The sequence below is a fragment of the Bombina bombina genome, chromosome 2 (assembly GCF_027579735.1).
Source record: "Bombina bombina isolate aBomBom1 chromosome 2, aBomBom1.pri, whole genome shotgun sequence".
Taxonomy (NCBI): Eukaryota; Metazoa; Chordata; class Amphibia; order Anura; family Bombinatoridae; genus Bombina; species Bombina bombina.
The window spans coordinates 1,333,323,747-1,333,347,633 of record NC_069500.1 but is presented as its reverse complement, the minus strand read 5'-3'; the positions used below and the strand labels follow the sequence as shown (position 1 = coordinate 1,333,347,633).

Genomic DNA, 23,887 nt, shown 5'->3' with positions numbered 1-23,887 from the left:
GGGTATGGGATCCAGGAACTTTGAGATAGGCATTCCTGAAAGAATATAGCATATATGGTTGAGGTTTAGTTACTTACAGCGAGATTACAAGTTTTGCGTTAGAGGCTATGCGGTGCTAACGAGCAGTTTTCTCTCACCGCTCACTTACATGCAGCGCTGGTATTACGAGTTTTTACAAACCCGGCGTTAAAAGACAAAAAGTGATTGTAGAGCAAAATTATGCTCCAAATCTCACTTCAATACCAGCACTGCTTAAGTCAGCGGTGAGCTGGTGTAACGTGCTCGTGCACGATTTCCCCATAGGAATCAACGGGGAGAGCCGGCTGAGAAAAAGTCTAATACCTGCAAAAAAGCAGCGTATAACTCAGTAACGCAGCCCCATTGATTCCTATGGGCAAATAAAAGTTATGTTTACACCTAACACCCTAACATGAACCCCAAGTCTAAACACCCCTAATCTTACACTTATTAACCCCTAATCTTCCGCCAACACCTACATTATATTATTAACCCCTAATCTGCCGCTCCGGACACCGCCGCCACCTACATTATACTTATGAACCCCTAATCTGCTGCCCCCAACATCGCCGACACCTACATTATATTTATTAACCCCTAATCTGCTGCCCCCTATGTCGCCGCAACCTACCTACATTTATTAACCCCTAACCCCTGATTGGAACAGCCAATAGAATGCAAGCTCAATCCTATTGGCTGATTTGATCAGCCAATAGGATTGAACTTCAATCCTATTGGCTGATTGCATCAGCCATTAGGATTTTTTCTGCCTTAATTCTGATTGGCTGATAGAATTCTTGGATGACGCCACTTAAAGGTACCTTCATTCAGCTTTAGTCGTCGGATGAAGAGGATGCTCCACGTTGGATGTCTTGAAGATGGACCCGCTCCGCGCCTGATGGATGAAGATAGAAGATGCTGTCGGGATTAAGACTTCTGCCCGTCTGGAGTACCACTTCACCCGACTTGGATGAAGACTTCTCCCGGCTTCGTTGAGGACTTCGGCCCGGCTTGGATGAAGATGTCTCCCGGTAAGTCGATCTTCAGGGGGTTAGTGTTAGGTTTGTTCAAGGGTGTATTGGGTGGGGTTTTTTTTTTAGGTTAGGGTTTGGGCGGCAAAAGAGCTAACTGCCCTTTTAAGGGCAATGCCCATCAAAATGCCCTTTTCAGGGCAATGGGGAGCTTAGTTTTTTTTAGATAGTATTTTATTTGGGGGGTTGGTTGTGTGGGTGGTGGGTTTTACTGTTGGGGGGGTTGTTTTTATTTTTTTTTACAGGTAAAAGAGCTGATTACTTTGGGGCAATGCCCCGCAAAAGGCCCTTTTAAGGGTTATTGGTAGTTTAGTTTAGGCTAGGGTTTTTTATTTTGGGGGGCTTTTTTTATTTTAATAGGGCTATTAGATTAGGTGTAATTAGTTTAAATATCTGTAACTTGTTTATTATTTTCTGTAATTTAGTGTGTTTTTTTGTACTTTAGCTAATTTAATTTAATTTAGGTAATTGTATTTCATTTAGGTAATTTATTTAATTGTAGTGTTAGGTGTTAGTGTAACTTAGGTTAGGTTTTATTTTACAGGTAAATTTGTATTTATTTTAGCTAGGTAGTTATTAAATAGTTAATAACTATTTATTAACTAGTCTACCTAGTTAAAATAAATACAAACTTGCCTGTAAAATAAAAATAAATCCTAAGCTAGCTACAATGTAACTATTAGTTATATTGTAGCTAGCTTAGGGTTTATTTTACAGGTAAGTATTTAGTTTTAAATAGGAATAATTTAGTTAATGATAGTAATTTATTTAAATAATATTTGTTAGGGGGTGTTAGGGGGTTAGGGTTAGACTTAGGTTTAGGGGTTAATAACTTTAATATAGTGGCAGCGACATTGGGGGCGGCAGATTAGGGGTTAATAAATGTAGGTAGGTGGCGGCGATGTTAGGGACGGCAGATTAGGGGTTAATAATATTTAACTAATGTTTGCGAGGCGGAAGTGCGGCAGTTTAGGGGTTAATATGTTTATTATAGTGGCGGCGACGATGGGGGGCAGATTAGGGGTTAAAAAGTGTAGGTAGGTTGCCTCGACATTGGGGGCAGCAGATTAGGGGTTAATAAATATAATGTAGGTGTCGGCAATGTTGGGGGCAGCAGATTAGGGGTTCATAAATATAATGTAGGTGGCGGCGGTGTCCGGAGCGGCAGATTAGGGGTTAACATTTTTATTATAGTGTTTGCGATGGGGGAGGGCCTCGGTTTAGGGGTTAATAGGTAGTTTATGGGTGTTAGTGTACTTTTTAGCACTTTAGTTATGAGTTTTATGTTACGGCGTTGTACCATAAAACTCATAAATACTGACTTTTAAATGCGGTAGGACTCTTGACAGGAGAGGGTGTACCGCTCACTTTTTGGCCTCCCAGGACAGACTCGTAATACCGGCGCTATGGAAGTCCCATAGAAAAAAAGACTTTACGAAGTTTACATAAGTCGTTTGCGGTAAGGCCAAAAAAGTGTGCGGTGCCCCTAAACCTGCAAGACTCGTAATACCAGCGGTAGGGAAAAAGCAGCGTTAGGAACTGTTAACGCTGCTTTTTCAGCCTAACGCAAAACTCTTAATCTAGCCGTTAGTTTGCATATTGTGAGAGACAATTGCAAAATTTTGCAAAATTTTTGTTAACTGAACATTTTCAACATATATTAAAAGTCAAGTATATGGAGTACAATATCAGCATTTCTAGTATCCGTGGTAAATATACATTCAGGCGGTATACAGGTATTCCCCACATGTGTTACACATTTAAGAACTGACTTTAATATACCCACCTTGTGTAAGAGAAGTATACCTATTTTCACCTTATTAAACAAGATATCCTAATCATCAGAAATTATGTTTAATATAAAACTATAAGTGAATAAATAACATTCCAAATATAGAACATCGTTTGTGAGAGAATATAAACATCAGAACAGAACTTTGTTTAAAGGATACTGGTCAGTGGCTATGGATTACCGCCAGTTGCAATCAGTCTGGGATATCAAGTAGGAGAAACAGATGGAAGGTCAGGTTGATTACATGAGTGTTTTGTGTTTTTCCTCTGATGATGAACTGTTGCCCAATCAAGGTGTTGTTCCTTTGGCCTAGATGAGTCCCCATGTGTTGTGGTGGGATCAGGAAATCCTGTTGATAAAGGGAGGGAAAGGTTAAGCCCCTTGGAAAAAGAGTCCAAGTCACTCAATGATCTAAAAATCCATATTTTAGCCATCCAAAAGCACAATTAGGCGGAAAGGGTATGCCCATCAGTATTTAATGTTTTTGTAAAACTGAGGTGATGAGTTGTCACGCTCGGCCACTGGGAAGCTCCGGCGGTCCTCTCTGTGTGCTTGATTGGCAGGTGTCTGAGCCGCCCCTTCCTGATGATGTAACTACCAGGCTTTTTATTCAGGGCTTCCTGTTTCTTCAGTGCCCGTTTGTTTGTTCCTCTTTGTGGCTCCTGTGAGGACTTCGCTGTGGAAACTCTCTAACTGCTGATTTTCTGTTGCCAAACTCTGCAAAGACTGACTATGCTGGGTTAACCCTCAAACTTCCTGATAACATGTTGCCAAACACTGCAAGTACTGTTTATTCTGTGAAACCCTCAAACTGCATGTTTACCTGTTGCCAAACTCTGCAAGTACTGTTTATTCAGTGTAAACCTTCAAACTGCTTGATATCCTGTTGCCAAACACTGCAAGTACTGTTTATTCTGTGAAACTCTCAAACTGCATGTTAACCTGTTGCTAAACTCTGCAAGTACTGTTTATTTAGTGTAAACCTTCAAACTGCTTGATATCCTGTTGCCAAACTCTGCAAGTACTGTTTATTCAGTGTAACCTTCAAACTGCTTGATATCCTGTTGCCAATTGAGACAATTTCCTGTTCGCTAATTTGGAGAAATGCTCTTTTCATCAGAGTTTCATTCCCTTTTTGGGTTCTATCATTTCAGAATCAGGTTTTGAGATGGATCCTGCTAAACTTTCGGCTATCAAGGACTGGCCCAGACCAACTACTCTCAAATCCCTGCAGAGGTTTCTTGGCTTTGCCAATTACTATAGAAAGTTTATTAAGAACTTTGCTGACATCATGTCTCCGCTCACTTCTCTTTCTAAGAAAGGGCAAAATTGTAAGAACTGGTCCACTTCGGCAGTACAGGCTTTTGAAACGCTAAAATCAGCATTTTCTTCTGTACCTCTTCTCAGTCATTCAATTCCTGATCTCCAGTTTATTTTGGAGGTTGACGCTTCTTCTATAGCAGCTGGAGCTGTTCTCTCCCAACGTGATCCAACTACCAGCAAGATACATCCTGTGGCGTTCTTTTCGAAAAATTCTATCCTGCCGAGTTAAATTATGATGTGGGCAATAAGGAACTTTTGGCTATAAAATTATCTTTGGATGAATGGAGGCATTGGTTAGAGGGTACCAGTCAACCTTTTTTTCATTCTGACAGATCATAAGAATCTTTTATACCTCCATACAGCTACTTGTCTCAATCCTCGTCAGGCTCGGTGGGCCTTGTTCTTCTCCAGGTTTGTACTTTCCTATGTTCCTGGTTCAAAAAATTCCAAGGCAGATGCTTTATCTAGGCAGTTCCAATCTTCTGAGCCTTCTCATTTGGATTCTGAACCTATACTACGTCCAGTCAAAGTTTTGGCTCAAGTATCCTCTTTTCCAGTACAGGCTTTACATGCTGCTCAAGTCCGGGTACCATCTTCTACCTTCTGGTATCCTGTATGTACCCAAAGGATTACGTCTTAAGCTTCTACGTTGGGCTCACAACAACATTTCAGCAGGTCATCTTGGAGTAACTAATACTTTGTGGAAACTGAAGCAGCATGTTTGGTGGTCCACAATGAGGAGGGATGTTAAGGATTATATTGCTGCTTGTAGTTCTTGTGCTTTGAACAAACAATCTTCTCATCGACCGTTTGGTCTATTACACCCTCTTCCTATTCCTCATTACCCTTGGTCTCACTTATCCATGGACTTCGTTACAGATCTTCCTGTTTCTGCTGGAAATACGACCATTTGGGTAGTGGTGGATCGGTTCTCCAAGTCTGCTCACTTCATACCTCTTCCAGGCTTGCCTTCAGCTCAAAGACTTTCTGAACTCTTTGTTTTACATATATCTCGTTTACATGGTTTTTCCACTGACATAGTCTCAGATTGCGGAGTTCAATTTGTTTCAAAATTTTGGAGGTCTTTTTGTAAGCAATTCGGAATCAACATATCTCTTTCTACTGCACATCATTCTCAATCCAACGGACAGACTGAGCGTGTAAATCAAGCTTTGGAATCTTTTCTTAGACATTATGTAGACCATCACCACTCCAACTGGTCTCAGTTATTGCCTTTGGCGGAATTAGCTCACAATTCACGCTATAACGCCTCATTACAGACCTCTCCCTTTAAGGCAGCTTATGGTTTTGAACGTAGAACCGTTCCTATGATTACCAGTTCTACTGAAGTCCCTGGAGCAAATCGTATTGTGAAAAATCTCAGTAACCACTGGAAACTTATTCGTCAAAATCTACTTTCCTCTTCTTTAAGACACAAGAGATATGCTGATCGCAGAAGGTGTAAGGCTCCTTTACTTCATACTGGAGACAGAGTATTTTTATCCACCAGATTCATACGTCTTAAATAACCTTGTATTAAGTTGGGTCCTAAGTACATTGGACCTTTTCGAATTGTTTCCAAAGTTTGTTCTTCTGCATACCGCCTGGCTTTACCCAAGACTCTCAAGAAGACTCTCAAGATCCATCCAGTGTTTCATGTCTCCTTACTCAAGCCAGTCATCTACAACTGGTACTCTATCAAGAGTAAACCACCTCCTCCTCTTTCCGTAGAGGTAACTTCTGAGTTTGAAGTCAGCCACATTTTGGATTCCAAGCTACGGGGCAATCGGCTGTACTACCTGGTACATTGGAAGGGTTATCCTATCTGTGAACGATCTTGGGAACCAGCCTCTCATGTTAATGCTCCAGCTCTTGTCAAGTCTTTTCACAAGAAATACACTGCCAGGCCCGGTCGGGTCCCCCGGAGGGGTCCTTGAGGAGGCAGCACTGTAATGCTCGGCTGCTGGGAAGCTCCGGCGGTCCTCTCTGTGTGCTTGATTGGCAGGTGTCTGAGCCGCCCCTTCCTGAAGGTGTAACTACCAGGCTTTTTATTCCGGGCTTCCTGTTTCTTCAGTGCCCATTTGTTTGTTCCTCTTTGTGGCTCCTGTGAGGACTTCGCTGTGGAAACTCTCTAACTGCTGATTTTCTGTTGCCAAACTCTGCAAAGACTGACTATGCTGGGTTAACCCTCAAACTTCCTGATAACCTGTTGCCATACACTGCAAGTACTGTTTATTCTGTGAATCTCTCAAACTGCATGTTAACCTGTTGCCAAACTCTGCAAGTACTGTTTATTCAGTGTAACCTTCAAACTGCTTGATATCCTGTTGCCAAACACTGCAAGTACTGTTTATTCTGTGAAGCTCTCAAACTGCATGTTTACCTGTTGCCAAACTCTGCAAGTACTGTTTATTCAGTGTAAACCTTCAAACTGCTTGATATCCTGTTGCCAAACACTGCAAGTACTGTTTATTCTGTGAAACTCTCAAACTGCATGTTAACCTGTTGCCAAACTCTGGAAGTACTGTTTATTTAGTGTAAACCTTCAAACTGCTTGATATCCTGTTGCCAATCTCTGCAAGTACTGATTAATCTGTGTTAACCTTCAAACTACCTGATATGCTGTTGTCTAACTCTGCAAGTACTGACTATTCAGTATTAACCATCAAACTGCCTGATAATCTCTTGCCAAACTCTGCAAGGACTGACTATACAGTGTTAACCCTCAAACTACCTGATATCCTGTTGTCTAACTCGGCAAGTACTGACTATTCAGTATTAACCTTCAAACTGCCTGATAACCTGTTGCCAAACTCTGCAAGGACTGACTACACAGTGTTAACCCTCAAACTGCCTGATAACAAGTTACCTACTCCTGCATTATTAACTGTTTCTTGTTTTACCCTTCCTCTGTCTGAGTATAAGTGGACTATCCCTGCTCTCCTGATTCTGTGGAAGACATTTCCTGAAACCAGTTCCTTACTCAGAAGTCTATTTGGCTGATATCTTGAATTACTTTGGACTCAGGCTAACTGTGCTCCATATAGTGAGTACATTGTTTTTTAGAGGTTGTCGTGGGGTCGCATCCTGGATTAAACTCAGAGTGCAAGGGTGTTGTTTAAGTTCGCCCTAGCATTTGGGTCTTCTTCTGGACATTTCCTAACCTGACATGAGTCTAGAGTCTTTCCTTTTTTTGTATCGTCAAGGTGCTCAAATTTGAGTAGGCTTGAATGTTGTGATCCATGTAGTTGAATTTAGGGTTGACATATAGAGTCTTTATCTTTAAAGCTAAGGAACTTTATAATAACATCTCTTGGTGGGGCTGGACTCAGAGGTTTTGCTCTAAGAGCTCTGTGTGCTCTCTCTAGAGGGATAATAGCTGTAGATACTGAATAGGTGTTGGAACAATGACTGTAGATATTCTTCCAATTCAGGGCTCGTTTCCATTGAGCCGTAATTCGTTTTGCGTGCACTCGCAAACCGATAAATATGCCGTCGGAAGCAATTTCGTTTATCGACTGTTTCCGATGACGCGTTATACCTCCGGCTGCCGAAAAAAATCTTTGCATCCCATAGAAAGTAATAGAGGCCGTTAATTGATAAATTATACCAGGTTTCCAATGAAAGCGGAAACCGTTAAAAAGGGACAGTAAAGTTACAAAAAATCTTTCATGATTTAAATAGGGCATATAATTTTAAACAACTTTCCAATTTACTTTTATTACCAATTTTGCTTTGTTCTCTTTGTATTCTTAGTTGAAAGCTAAATCTAGGAGGTTCATGTGCTAATTTCTTAGACCTTGAAGACTGCCTCTAATCGGAAAGCATTTTGACAGTTTTTCACCACTAGAGGGCATTAGTTCATGTGTTTCATATAGATAACATTGAGCTCAGGCACGTGAAGCTCCTAAGAGCAAGCACTGATTGACTAAAAATGCATGTCTGTCAAAAGAACTGAAATAAGGGGGCAGTTTGCAGAGGCATAGATACAAGGTAATCACAGAGGTAAAAAGTATATTATTATAACTGTGTTGGTTATGCAAAATTGGGGAATGGGTAATAAAGGGATTATCTACCTTTTTAAACAACAAAAATTCTGGTGTTTACTGTCCCTTTAATACATTGTCGGAGGCTGTCGATACATTGAGAAATATTACACCCAGCTCAACTAGGTGTAAAAGAGGAAAATTGTGCTTTTTGAAACCTATTTTCTATTGAAATTATAAAACTTGCAAATAAAGCAAGTGTTTTAATGTAGAAATAAATTGTTATAAGTAATATTTATTGTTGTCTCATGTATAGGAATAGTTGAACTTATATTCTAATAGAAATATCAGTATATATTTAAATATAATAATATATGCAGGAACTGTGTATGACCCAAAGCAGAAGAAATAAGATCTTAAACTAACACACAAGGTAATGGAATTTTCAGAACTAACCAACCGATGAACCACACCTAAAGCTCTGACAGGTCAGGAAAACACACGAACGCTAGAACAGATTATAAATGCTACTTTAAATTTTGATGAAAAGGTATTGTTTGATAGGGCTATAAATGACCTAAGAGTAGAAATACTTCAAAACCACACATATTGAATAGCAATTTTATAATGATACTATAGATCTGACAACCGGTTTCTCTTTATGTTTACTATATAACTATAATAAAGGTTTAATATTTGACATACTTGAGAAAAAGAGAACCAGTTGAATGTCCAATTAAATGTTTCCATAATGCACAATAGACTGAAGTATAGGATTCTATATAGGGCTATTTTTTAACACATCTACACCCCTATAACTCTGACGTGAAGAGTGGTTGAGGCCACAAAAGTCTTAACAGTCTAGTCAATATCGTTTAATTTCAGAAGAGATAGGCTTAATGAGTTCTAAAAGATAAAGCATAAGGTTATTCCTCTCGTGTTCATGAAGTTTATGAGCTGGAGATTTAGAAAAAGACATGCTACCTCAAGTTTGAAGTTATGTTAGTCTTTACAATACATTCTTTTTGGTTTTTGTGTTTAATCCCTTTACTTTTGAGTTGTGTCCCCGTCCTGTCCCGCAGCCCCGGCCAGACTTTTAAAATAAACTTTTACCTAGGGATATCACATATACAATTCATTCATTCCACATACCACCCAGAATATGGCTAACAAGCTAAATCATCCTTCACCCACAAACGACTTACGTTTATTCTCAGTAAATGCAAAAGGCCTCAACATACCCAATAAAAGATCAGCAGTGTTGAGAGAATGTCGTAGTCAGGGAACTGATTTAATGTTTCTTCAAGAAACCCATTTTAGAAAAGGAAGAGAACCCTCCACTTTCGCCCGCCTATATGGCACATGCTTCTGGGCATCACACAATAAATATAAAAAGCACGGTGTAGGCATTATTATTAAAAGAGGTATACCCTTTATTGAACTACAAACCATTAGGGATAAAGAGGGCCGTTATATCATTCTAATAGGTATGTTATATAACAGACCAGTTACTTTTGTCTCTTTTTATGCTCCTAATTCTGGCCAACACTCATTCTTTAGAAAATTATCTAACTTAATATTAGATAACCAGAAAGGAGTTCTCATCATGTGCGGGGACTTCAACATAGCCTTAAATCCTGCTATGGACTGCTCATCAAATTACTCCTCGTTCCCTACCTCCCATCTAAACAAGATAAAAATGTATCTTAAAAATATTGTAGCACAAGACGTGTGGAGAACATTAAACCCACAATTTAAAGATTACTCTTTTTACTCATATCCACATGAATTATACACTAGAATCGATGATATATTCACAGATGTGGGGGGCTTAGCCTTATTTAATTCAGCAAAGATATGCACGATAACATGGTCTGATCACTCCTCACTGATTAAGAGGCGGTCAAATCTTATCTTTATAGAATACAACAACTCGAGGCTAGACATAAAATCTTTCCATCAGATAAAGACACCTTAGTGGAACTCACATTGGAGAGACAAAATCTTGCCTCTCATTTATCAAAAGAACATAAACGAAAAGCCCTGCATAACCAACAGAAAAACTACGAGGGGCGCAACAAATTTGGACGCCTTTTAGCGAGATATCTAAAGCATAAAGCACATAAAAAATACATATTGCATATTACCGATGAAAAAGGACGTTCACAATACTCCACTCTAAGCATAGCCCAGACATTCCGAAAATTCTTTCAAAAATTATATAATATCAGAAATGATTATAACAATCACACAACAGACACACAGACGCGACCGCAAGGGATAGATACTTATCTTAACCATCTAAAGCTACCTAACATTACACCAGAACAAAAGGAGGAACTAGAGAACCCAATAACTCTAGAGGAAATAAATATAGTCATCAAAGACCTGCCAACCGGTAAAACACCAGGCCCAGATGGTTTTGGCCATAGATACTATTCCACCTTTCGGGAAACATTATCCCCTCACATACTAAATTATTTCCAATCTATCGATAACACAAAAGCCTTTTCGGCAAGAGCCCTAGAAGCCCACATTATATTATTACCAAAACCAAATAAATGCCCTACCCTTCCCGCAAACTACCGTCCTATCTCACTATTAAATACAGACACCAAAATTTTAGCGAAAATATTAGTCCATAGACTAAACAGAATTCTCCCATATATTATTCACCAAGATCAAGTTGGCTTCATCCCAGGTCGAGAGGCCAAAGACAACACGGTCAGAGCCCTCCATTTAATACATTGGGGGGTAGTTATCAAGCCGTCTACTTTTCTGGCTTCGCCGGCCCAATACGTCCGCCTAAGCTCGCCTACCTTCGCCGCCGCGGACCTTGAATACGTTCGCCTAAGTTATCAAATAAAGCTGTCAAAAAGCCGCGGGGCGATGAGCAGCGGACTGTGACAGTTATCACTCATCCGATCTCGCTGCCCTTCGGCTTTTTCCCAGCTTTATTGCTAGCCTGTCACTAAGCACTCACACTAAACTACACTGATCTACCCCCTATACCGGCGCCCCCGGAGCCCCCCGCAACTAAATAAAGTTACTAACCCCTAAACCGCCGCTCCTAGACCCCGCCGCAACTCTTATAAATGTATTAACCCCTAAACCGCCGCTCCCGGACACCGCTGCCACCTACATTTTACCTAGTAACCCCTATCCTGCCCCCCCTATACCGTCGCCCTCTATTATAAAATTATTAACCCCTATCCTGCTGATCCCGCACCTCTCCGCAACTAAATAAATAGTTTAACCCCTAAACCGCCGCTCCATGAACCCGCCGCAACCTATATTAAACCTATTAACCCCTATCCTGCCCCCCCTACACCGTCGCCACCTATATTAAACCTATTAATCCCTATCCTGCCCCCCCTACACCGTCGCCACCTATAATAAATTTATTAACCCCTAATCTGCCCCCCCTACACTGTCGCCACCTATAATAAATTTATTAACCCCTATCCTGCCCCCCACTACGCCGCCGCCACTGTAATAAAATGATTAACCCCTAAACCTAAGTCTAACCCTAACCCTAACGCCCCCCTAACTTAAATATTAATTAAATAAATCTAAATAAATTAACTCTTATTAACTAAATGAATCCTATTTAAAACTAAATACTTACCTTTAAAATAAACCCTAATATCGCTACAATATAAATAATAATTATATTCTAGCTATCTTAGGATTTATATTTATTTTACAGGTAACTTTCAATTTATTTTAACCATGTACAATAACTATTAAATAGTTATTAACAATTTAATAGCTTACCTAGCTAAAATAAAGAGAAATGTACCTGTGAAATAAATCCTAACCTAAGTTACAATTACACCTAACACTACACTATACTTTAATAAATTATTCCTATTTAAAAATAAATACTTACCTGTAAAATAAACCCTAAGATAGCTACAATGTAATTAATAATTATATTATAGCTATCTTAGGATTTATATTTATTTTACAGGTAACTTTGTATTTATTTTAGCTAGTTAGAATAGTTATTAAATAGTTATTAACTATTTAATAACTACCTAGCTAAAAGAAATACAAAATTACCTGTAAAATAAATCCTAACCTAAGTTACAATTAAACCTAATACTACACTATCATTAAATTAACTAAATAAACTACCTACAAATAACTACAATTAAATACAATTACATAAACTAACTAAAGTACAAAAAATAAAAAAAGCTAAGTTACAAAAAATAAAAAATTAAGTTACAAACATGTTAAAAATATTACAACAATTTTAAGCTACTTACACCTAATCTAAGCCCCCTAATAAAATAACAAACCCCCCCAAAATAAAAAAAATCCCTACCCTATTCTAAATTAAATAAATTTCAAAGCTCTTTTACCTTACCAGCCCTTAAAAGGGCCATTTGTGGGGGCATGCCCCAAAAAGTTCAGCTCTTTTGCCTGTAAAAGAAAAATACAACCCCCCCCAACATTAAAACCCACCACCCACATACCCCTAATCTAACCCAAACCCCCCTTAAAAAAACCTAACACTAATCCCCTGAAGATCATCCTACCTTGAGTCGTCTTCACTCAGCCGAGTCACCGATGGAACTGAAGAGGACATCCGGAGCGGAAGAAGTTAATCCTCCAAGCGGCGCTGAAGAAATCTTCCATCCGATGAAGTCATCATCCAGGCGGCGCTGAAGAGGTCTTCTATCCGGGCGAAGTCATCTTCCAAGCCGGGTCTTGAATCTTCCTTCCGCCGACGCGGAACCACCTTCTTCACCGACGGACTACGACGAATGACGGCTCCTTTAAGGGACGTCATCCAAGATGGCGTCCCCTCAATTCCGATTGGCTGATAGGATTCTATCAGCCAATCGGAATTAAGGTTGGAAAAATCTGATTGGCTGATGGAATTAGCCAATCAGATTGAGCTCGCATTCTATTGGCTGTTCCGATCAGCCAATAGAATGCGAGCTCAATCTGATTGGCTGATTGGATCAGCCAATCGGATTGAACTTGAATCTGATTGGCTGATTCCATCAGCCAATCAGATTTTCCTACCTTAATTCCGATTGGCTGATAGAATCCTATCAGCCAATCGGAATTGAGGGGACGCCATCTTGGATGACGTCCCTTAAAGGAGCCGTCATTCGTCGTAGTCCGTCGGTGAAGAAGGTGGTTCCGCGTCGGCGGAAGGAAGATTCAAGACCCGGCTTGGAAGATGACTTCGCCCGGATAGAAGACCTCTTCAGCGCCGCCTGGATGATGACTTCATCGGATGGAAGATTTCTTCAGCGCCGCTTGGAGGATTAACTTCTTCCGCTCCGGATGTCCTCTTCAGTTCCATCGGTGGCTCGGCTGAGTGAAGACGACTCAAGGTAGGATGATCTTCAGGGGATTAGTGTTAGGTTTTTGTAAGGGGGGTTTGGGTTAGATTAGGGGTATGTGGGTGGTGGGTTTTAATGTTGGGGGGGGTTGTATTTTTCTTTTACAGGCAAAAGAGCTGAACTTTTTGGGGCATGCCCCCACAAATGGCCCTTTTAAGGGCTGGTAAGGTAAAAGAGCTTTGAAATTTATTTAATTTAGAATAGGGTAGGGATTTTTTTTATTTGGGGGGGGGGGTTGTTATTTTATTAGGGGGCTTAGATTAGGTGTAAGTAGCTTAAAATTGTTGTAATATTTTTAACATGTTTGTAACTTAATTTTTTATTTTTTGTAACTTAGCTTTTTTTATTTTTTGTACTTTAGTTAGTTTATGTAATTGTATTTAATTGTAGTTATTTGTAGGTAGTTTATTTAGTTAATTTAATGATAGTGTAGTATTAGGTTTAATTGTAACTTAGGTTAGGATTTATTTTACAGGTAATTTTGTATTTCTTTTAGCTAGGTAGTTATTAAATAGTTAATAACTATTTAATAACTATTCTAACTAGCTAAAATAAATACAAAGTTACCTGTAAAATAAATATAAATCCTAAGATAGCTATAATATAATTATTAATTACATTGTAGCTATCTTAGGGTTTATTTTACAGGTAAGTATTTCTTTTTAAATAGGAATAATTTATTAAAGTATAGTGTAGTGTTAGGTGTAATTGTAACTTAGGTTAGGATTTATTTCACAGGTACATTTCTCTTTATTTTAGCTAGGTAAGCTATTAAATAGTTAATAACTATTTAATAGTTATTGTACATGGTTAAAATAAATTGAAAGTTACCTGTAAAATAAATATAAATCCTAAGATAGCTAGAATATAATTATTATTTATATTGTAGCTATATTAGGGTTTATTTTAAAGGTAAGTATTTAGTTTTAAATAGGATTCATTTAGTTAATAAGAGTTAATTTATTTAGATTTATTTAATTAATATTTAAGTTAGGGGGGCGTTAGGGTTAGGGTTAGACTTAGGTTTAGGGGTTAATCATTTTATTACAGTGGCGGCGGCGTAGTGGGGGGCAGGATAGGGGTTAATAAATTTATTATAGGTGGAGACGGTGTAGGGGGGGCAGATTAGGGGTTAATAGATTTATTATAGGTGGCGACGGTGTAGGGGGGGCAGATTAGGGGTTAATACGTTTAATATAGGTGGCGACGGTGTAGGGGGGGCAGGATAGGGGTTAATAGGTTTAATATAGGTTGCGGCGGGTTCAGGGAGCGGCGGTTTAGGGGTTAATACATTTATTATAGTTGCGGTGGGCTCCGGGAGCGGCGGTTTAGGGGTTAATATGTATAGAGTAGCTTGCGGTGGGCTCCGGGAGCGGCGGTTTAGGGGGTAATAACTTTATTTAGTTGCGGCGGTGTAGGGGGGGTCAGATTAGTGGTGTTTAGACTCGGGGTACATGTTAGGGTGTTAGGTGCAGACAGCTCCCATAGAAATCAATGGGATGTCTGGCAGCAGCGAACTTGTACTTTCGCTATGGTCAGACTCCCATTGATTCCTATGGGATCCGCCGCCTCCAGGGGTGGCGGATTGAAAACCAGGTACGCTGGGCTGTAAAAGTGCCGAGCGTACCTGCTAGTTTTATGATAGCTAGCAAAAGTAGTGAGAATGTGCCGCACTTGTGTGCGGAACATCTGGAGTGACGTAAGAATCGATCTGTGTCGGACTGAGTCCGGCGGATCGATGCTTACGTCACAAAATTCTACTTTTGCCGGTCTCGAGCCTTTGATAACTAAGGCGAATCAGCCTCGCCACAAATACGCTGCGGAATTCCAGCGTATTTGAGGTTGACGGCTTGATAACTACCCCCCCAAATGTTAAGAAAAACAATATCCCTACCTTATTCTTGTCAACCGATGCCGAAAAGGCTTTTGACCGTGTTGCCTGGGACTTTTTGAAAGCCACTTTGTTGCATATAGGACTAGGCCCTCAAATGCTATCCCGAATTTTCTCTCTATATTCTCAGCCTAGCGCACGTATCTTGATTAATGGCTCCCTCTCAGATCCTTTCCTTATTAGTAATGGGACACGCCAGGGGTGTCCCCTGTCGCCACTCTTATTTACTTGCGTTATAGAAACATTAGCCAAAAGTATTAGACACAACCCGCAGATACATGGCATCGATATTACCTCCCAAAAATACACGGTCTCTCTTTTTGCGGACGATATGCTTTTCTCTCTGACAAAACCCGACATTTCTATCCCACACTTGACTAAAGAGTTCGAAACATTCCACACACTATTCAACTTTTCAGTCAACAAGACCAAATCCGAGATCTTAAATATAAAAATAAATAATACTGACCTACAGGCCATTAAAAAGCTCACCACATTTTCCTGGTGCCATGTCATTAGATTTTCTTCTTTTATACCCTTTCTTGCCAGCCACGCTGTGGAGTACTTGGACGCGTGTGATGGAGCATTGTCCTGCATGAAAATCATGTTTTTCTTGAAGGATGCAGACTTCTTCCTGTACCACTGCTTGAAGAAGGCGTCTTCCAGAAACTGGCAGTAGGACTGGGAGTTGAGCTTGACTCCATCCTCAACCCGAAAAGTCCCCACAAGCTCATCTTTGATGATACCAGCCCAAACCAGTACTCCACCTCCACCTTGCTGGCGTCTGAGTCGGACTGGAGCTCTCTGCCCTTTACCAATCCAGCCACGGGCCCATCCATCTGGCCCATCAAGACTCACTCTCATTTCATCAGTCCATAAAACCTTAGAAAAATCAGTCTTGAGATATTTCTTGGCCCAGTCTTGATGTTTCAGCTTGTGTGTCTTGTTCAGTGGTGGTCGTCTTTCAGCCTTTCTTACCTTGGCCATGTCTCTGAGTATTGCACACCTTGTGCTGTTGGGCACTCCAGTGATGTTGCAGCTCTGAAATATGGCCAAACTGGTGGCAAGTGGCATCTTGGCAGCTGCACGCTTGACTTTTCTCAGTTCATGGGCAGTTATTTTGCGCCTTGGTTTTTCCACACGCTTCTTGCGACCCTGTTGACTATTTTGAATGAAACGATTGATTGTTCGATGATCACGCTGCAGAAGCTTTGCAATTTTAAGAGTGCTGCATCCCTCTGCAAGATATCTCACTATTTTTGACTTTTCTGAGCCTGTCAAGTCCTTCTTTTGACCCATTTTGCCAATGGAAAGGAAGTTGCCTAATAATTATACACACCTGTTATAGGTTGTTGATGTCATTAGACCACACCCCTTCTCATTACAGAGATGCACATCACCTAATATGATTAATTGGTAGTAGGCTTTCGAGCCTATACAGCTTGGAGTAAGACAACATGCATAAAGAGGATGATGTGGTCAAAATACTCATTTGCCTAATAATTCTGCACTCCCTGTATAAATTGTTGATTCAGAAACTGCCAGGATATATACACCCATACTTAGAGAAATGGGAAAATGACCTGGGAGTTGTCATAACCCCTCAGACGAGTAATTCTATACTCCAAGCTACCATAAAATCCTCTATTTCATCCTCCTTTTTGGAGACTAATTTTAAATTATTACATACATGGTATTTTACCCCGCAGAAATTACACCATTTATTCCGCTCACAACTAAATAAATGTTGGAGATGCGGACACGTAAACAGCAATGCAGCACACATGTGGTGGTAGTGTAATGCCATCCAGAATTTTTGGAGGCAGGTAATAAGTGAAACCATACTGGAAATAATATTCCCCCTAGACCCCCTAATATGGCTACTAAATAAAACCCCTAATATTAAATACAAACCTTATCTCTGTTTATTTAGGATAATGACCAATGGGGCAAAACAACTGATAGCCAAAAACTGTAAATATAGCAGAGCTCCTCCATTAGATATGTGGGTACAGAAGGTTTCCGAATTAATTGCCATAGAAGAATATTATTACCTTAAAAATGTGAAAATGGATATATATGCTGTGATATTCCAAACTTGGGACACATATATTCAATTGTTAAAAGAAAAACATGCGAAAGTAAGATAAGCTGGTCTGGAGCTTCGGACGGGACGGGACAGGCTCTCTTTTAATCCTTCCTTCCCCCTCCTATTTTCAGTATGTTTCCCCCTCTTTTTTTTCTTTTATTTTCTCTTGTTTAATGTTATAGAGGTTTTATCTTTTCAATCGATTTGAAACAATTGCTAGAAAAACTCCTTAGGGAGTATTAGATATAACTGTGAATTTCAGACGCAGATTACAAGAAAGTTGAATTGATCTATTCTGTTACGATAATATAATTTGTACCACTTATGTAACAATAAAAATATAACAACTATTGGAACTGCAACACAAAGGAGCTGCGCCTCCTAATACATGTAATACAATTTATAATTTTCAATAAAGTTGTTTTAAAAAAAAATATATATATGCAAGAACATATCTACATAATTCAAACTAGACCTATGCCTAGGGCAGCAATACAAATTACTTATATTTATGAAGTGGTAAATATAATTATATTAAAAAATAGTATTTGATTATTAAAAATATAGATAAGTGTATCTTTATTTTTCTTGAGAGGTAATCACGTAAACGTAAATTCTATAGCGTAAGGTTGGGTTACCTTAGCAACTAATTGATTTTCAAGAAATCCGACATCAGATGGAAGCGTTAACACAACAACTTACAGCTACACGAAAAGAGCGACTGCACGCAATGCGTAAAATATTTAAATGGAAACCTGGTACTAAAATGGAGCCGTAAATTACTTTTAGCTGTCGGCCACTTCGGTAGCTTACGGCTCAATTTTTAACGACTCAATGGAAGCGAGCCCTTAGTCGGTCCAATAGATTCAGGTATTCCTCTAAGTCAAGTTATTTCTACGACCTCTATTGTCAAGATCCTCAATTTTACTGTGTAGGTCTTCGATCAGGTGATTTTGCTGTTCCTGGTGGCATGTTAGATCTTTAAAGGGACACTGAACCCAAATTTAATCTTTTGTGATTCAGATAGAGTATGACATTTTAAGCAACTTTCTAATTTACTCTTATTATCAAATTTTCTTTATTCTCTTGGTATCTTTATTTAAAATGCAAGAATGTAAGTTTAGATGCCGGCCCATTTTTTGTGAACAACCTGGGTTGTGCTTGCTGATTGGTGGATAAATTCATCCACCAATAAAAAACTGCTGTCCGGAGTAGTGAACAAAAAAACTTAGATGCCTTCTTTTTCAAATAAAGATAGCAAGAGAACGAAGAAAAATTGATAATAGGAGTAAATTCGAAAGATGCTTAAAATTGCATGCTCTATCTAACTCACAAAAAAAAAATTGGGTTCAGTGTCCCTTTAAAGGGCCAAAATACCCAAATGTTTAAACACTTGAAAGTAATGCAGCATAGCTGTAAAAAGCTGACTAGAAAATATCACCTGAATATATCTATGTAAAAAAGAAAGATATTTTACCTCAAAAGTTCCTCAGTAGCCATATCCCATTGTAAAGGACTTCTAAGCAGCAAATCAGTATGTCTGTCCCGGGACAGTGGAAGGAGGGAGCTTTCGTGCACACTCATCTTATTTCCCTATTCAGTGTAAGGAAGTTTACAATGAAATCTCATGAGAGTTAAGTGAAATCTCATGAGATCACAGTAAAAGAGTTCATGACCTCAGCACTGTTGATGCTGATTGGCTGCTGTTCATTTCTTAATTATTATTTTTATACCTGCAGCTGGGCTGTAGCTGAGTATAACTTTTTACATAGAACTTACTCTGCTGAGCTGAGGAGATTGTGAGGTAAAATATCTTCCTTTTTTACATAGAGATGCTCAGGTGATATTTTCCTGTCAGCTTTTTACAGTTATACTGCATCATTTTCAAGTGATTTAGCATATGAGTATTATGTCCCTTTAATGTTTCTGTCTGTTTCTTCTTGTGGAGTCTCCAGAGTTTCCACTCAATTACCAATGTCAGTGATATCCTTTTTAAATTCAGAAATCTCTGCTTTAATCAGATCTTTTAAGGAGGCAATATCTGTTTTTGCTGGGAGCTTGCTCACCTTATTTAAAATTTGTGTCAGTTGACCCTGATGTTCAATAGATGTGGGAGCCTCTGGGGTTATATTTATATCTGACTTATTTGAGTTTTTGGGGTCTTGCCTTGGACTCTCCTTATCTTGGGCTTGAAAAAATAACGATACTGGAACCGGATGAGGATTTTGTGCAGGCTTTCACAAGTTGTGCAGGCTTTCACATAATCCTGAGCGTCAGACTTCATAGTGGGCCACCATACATTTTGGGAAAGACGCTTAAACGTCCTAGTCAAACCAGGATGTCCTGAGAGTTTACTATCATGAGCCCAGGATAGCACAGGGGTGCATAGATTCAGAGGAACGAAGAGGATATCAGAGGCCACGGGGGCTCCAGGAGGTTTACTAGACTGGGCGCGTTGTAATCCTTGCAGAAGGGTGGTATTTAGGTGAGCAACCACACAGGAGGGAGGTATAATGTGTTCAATATGAGCTTCAGAGGAGACACTTGAGTGAGTGAACTGACGGGAATGGGCATCCGCCTTCTTGTTCTTGGTTCCAGGAAGATAAGAGACCACAAATTTTAAAAGGGAAAAGAACAAGGCCCACCTGGCCTGTCGAGGATTGAGTCGATGAGCAGTCTCTAGGTAAGTCAGATTCTTGTGGTCAGTGAGAATCTGTATGGGATCGGTGGTGCCCTCTAACCAATGACACCATTCAGTCAAGCTTAATGGCTAAGAGTTCACGATTGCCCACATCGTAATTCCTCTCAGCAGGAGTAAAGTGTTTAGAGAAAAAGGCTACAGGGTGTGACTTGAAAGTCAGTTTGGGTTAGAACTGCTCCAGCCCCTATCATGGAGACATCAACCTCTAAAGTGAACTGTAGGTCAGGATCAGGATGGCGGAGCACAGGAGCAGAACAGAAAGACTTTTTCAGACAAGAGAAAGCATTTATGGCTTCAGGAGGCCAGTGTTTAAAGTCTTTGTTCCGTTTTGTCAATTCAGTGAGAGGACTGTTTGTAAAAAGTTCTTTATAAACTTGCGGTAATAATTGGAGAACCCCAAGAACCTCTGCAATTCCTTTAAAGAAGTAGGTTGAGGCCATTCTAGAACTGCGGTGAGTTTAGCAGGATCCATGGCAAAACCTTCTTTCGAGATGACATAACCAAGGAACTGGATCTGAACTTGATCAAACTCACATTTTTTCTAGCTTGGCTACCAAAGAATTGTCTCTGAGCCATAGAAGAACTTGTCTCATGTGTTTATGATGCTCCTCTAAAGTGGAAGAGAAAACAAGGATGTCATCCAGATAGACAGTGCGGTTGAGGAGGTCATGGAAGACATAGTTGACAAATACCTGGAAGACTGCAGGGGCGTTACACAGCTCAAAGGGCATTACAAGGTATTTGTAATGCCTGGATCTTGTGTTGAAGGCGGTCTTCCATTCGTGGCCTGCAAAGATACGAATCAGGTTGTATGCCCCACGTAAGTCCAATTTGTTTAAAAAGCGAGCATCCTGGAGCGAGTCATACAGTTCGGTGATCAATGGAATGGGATAGCAATGTTTGATATTTATGTTGTTCAAGGCCCTGTAGTCGATGCAGGGTCTGAGCCCACCATCCTTCTTACTGACGAAAAAGAAACCTGCCCCAGCAGGAGAGGAGGAAGGGCGATTGAAAACTTTAGCTAAGTTCTCTTGGATGTACTCCTCCATGGATTTGGTTTCAGCTTTGGAGAGTGGATAAGTCCTCCCTTTAGGAAGTGGGGCTCCGGGAAAGAGATCGATCTTGCAGTCATAAGGACGGTGGGGTGGCAGCACGTTGGATGCTTTTTTCTCAAATACATCTGCAAAGTCTGCATATACCGAAGGAAGGTCTGGAGGAGTCTGTATACTGGCTATGGGGATGCGGAGCAGAAGAGTGACTTTAGCAAGGCAGGAATGGAAACAGGAGGTACCCCAGGAGGCCAGTTGTCCCTCAGCCCAGTCAAACTGTGGATTGTGCATCCGAAGCCAAGGAAGACCAAGGATGACAGGCTGTGCTGGGGAATGAATGACCTCGAACTGCAGCTCACCCCCATTAAGACTTTCAGAACAGCTGACCGGCTGCAACACAAATGGATTTTATGCATTTGGCTTGAGGAATAGCGGACTGACTGACTAAAGATCCCAGTGTTTCCGGCAGCTCTGCATATACCTTAACTGTGGGGGAGTCTCTTTACGGTGATATAATCACACACTGCATCTAATTGTTTTTATCCTGTACGTTTATTGTTGTTTATGCGCTTTTATCTTTTAGTAAAGACTTTTACTCTTAGATTGGGCTGTGCGCTCTTGTTCCTTTTGTATTTCACAGTTTATCTACAATACGAAGAAGTACTCCTCCTCTGCCTACAGCAGCTCCACGGCAATCTCCGTTCCCACAGCCTGACCCGCTCACACTGTCGGCTCTGATGTCACTCTTCTGAGCCGCATCTTCCACAGCGTGTGCTCTGAGTATTACCTGCTCACTTGCCTGCTTTCAACGCTCACTGATTTAACAACTAGAAGGGGTAAGCCTTTCTCTTCACTCCGTACTTCATGTTATTTTTTGCTTCTCATATACCGGTAGCTAACAGTCATTTTTATCTGCAGTATTCTTTAGGGAAAACTTATAGTGTTTGTTTATTTTCCACTCTGTTGGTATTACCATCTCCAAACTTGCACGAACCTATACGTTTCCCTAAGATTAAACTATCATATATGACATAGGTGATATTATAAAACTTAGTATTTACCTATATCTATACCATGATACATTATTTTACTAAACTTCTGTTAAATGATACAGATATTAAGCCCTAAGTACATGTTTTCTATATTAACTGAACTCTGGTCAGATACTAAGGATAATTTGAAGCTTTATGTTACAGAATACCAAGCCTATAAAAGAGTTGTTACATCACCATGATGAATCCTGGGGATATTACAGCACATGTAATGGACTTGTCACACAAAGTGGATCAATTGTCTCAAGGTCTTAGGGACCTACAAGTAGAAAACCTTAAACTAAGAAACATTATAAAAGAGGGCTTAAGTGCTGTTAAAACCCCAGAGATTAATGTTCCTGATCCACCCATATCCCCACCATAGAAATTCTATGGAGATAGAAAAACCTTTAGGCAATTTCATAATGCCTGCAAGTTATTTCTCACACTTAAACCCAAAACATTCCCAAATGACCGTATTAAAGTTTTAACTATAATATCCTTCCTGAGGGGAGAGCCCAGATTATGGGCTGATATTTTCCTAGAAAAAGATGACCCTATCCTTAATTCCATAGATGATTTTTTTTAAAGCTATGTCTGATCTGTACGAGGATCCCCATAGGCAGTTAACTGCCGATACTAAGCTCTGTGCACTTAACCCCTTAAGGACCAGCGACGTACCCTGTATGTCGCTGGCCTTTTTTTGGGACTTGATTGTTTTATAGCGCGGTCTTGCCACCAGCGTTGAGACTGCTCTATTCCACAAATCCTTCTGGAGGGAGGGCATTAATAGAGTGTTCTTGCTAGACTTGTGCTATTATGTCCTGAAAAAACACTTAACGACCAGTGACATACAAGGTACATTGTGGTCATTAAGGGGTTAAACAAAACAAGAGACCTTGGTTTAAATGAGCATATAAAAGATGAATTAGCCAGGATAGATATCCCTGATAGCTTAGAGTCCCTCATGTCTCTAGTAATAAAAATAGATAGACGCATAAGAGAAAGGAAACAAGAAAAGTACAATCCTGAGATATATGTTAAAACAACTCCACACAAAACTCCTTTGCATTCTACAAGGAATACTGAAGAAGCAATGGAGATTGGGTTCATTAGAGGACCACTCTCTTCTGAGGAAAAGGTTCGAAGAAAAGAAAAGGGGCTCTGCCTTTACTGTGCATCCAAGGACCACCCAGTCACCGATTGTCCATCCCTGAAAAGACAGAAATTGGGTAAGATTCATAACTCTGAAAATGTAGTCTCTTTAACAACTATGAACCCCACTTATTTCCTTGTTACTGTTTCATTACAGTGAGGACAACACAGGCACAATCTTGATGCAGTTGTGGATTCTGGAGCATATGCCAGTTACATAGATATAAGTGTTGTAAACCATAATAAAATACCTATAGTTGAAAAGAAAAAAAACGATATCTGTGCATCTCATTGATGGCAAGCATTTAGAAACAGGTCCTATCACTCATCAGACTATCCCACTTCTAACTACGATACACAATTCCCATCAGGAATATATTTCATTTGACATTGTTACCTCCCCTATCTTCCCGTTGGTATTGGGGTTACACTGGTTAAGCAAACATCAACCCCAA

General features: G+C 39.9%; 1 long non-coding RNA gene across 1 annotated transcript in view; it reads left to right on the top strand.

Annotated features, from left to right (window-relative positions):
• LOC128648287 (uncharacterized) overlaps nucleotides 1-23,436 on the top strand; it is a 53,550-nt gene extending 30,114 nt beyond the window's left edge. Inside the window, exons 2-3 of the long non-coding RNA XR_008400560.1 lie at nucleotides 21,887-22,082; nucleotides 23,358-23,436. This is a non-coding gene — a long non-coding RNA (uncharacterized LOC128648287). The remainder of the gene's footprint in view (nucleotides 1-21,886; nucleotides 22,083-23,357) is intronic.
• Nucleotides 23,437-23,887: the final 451 nt, after the last annotated feature.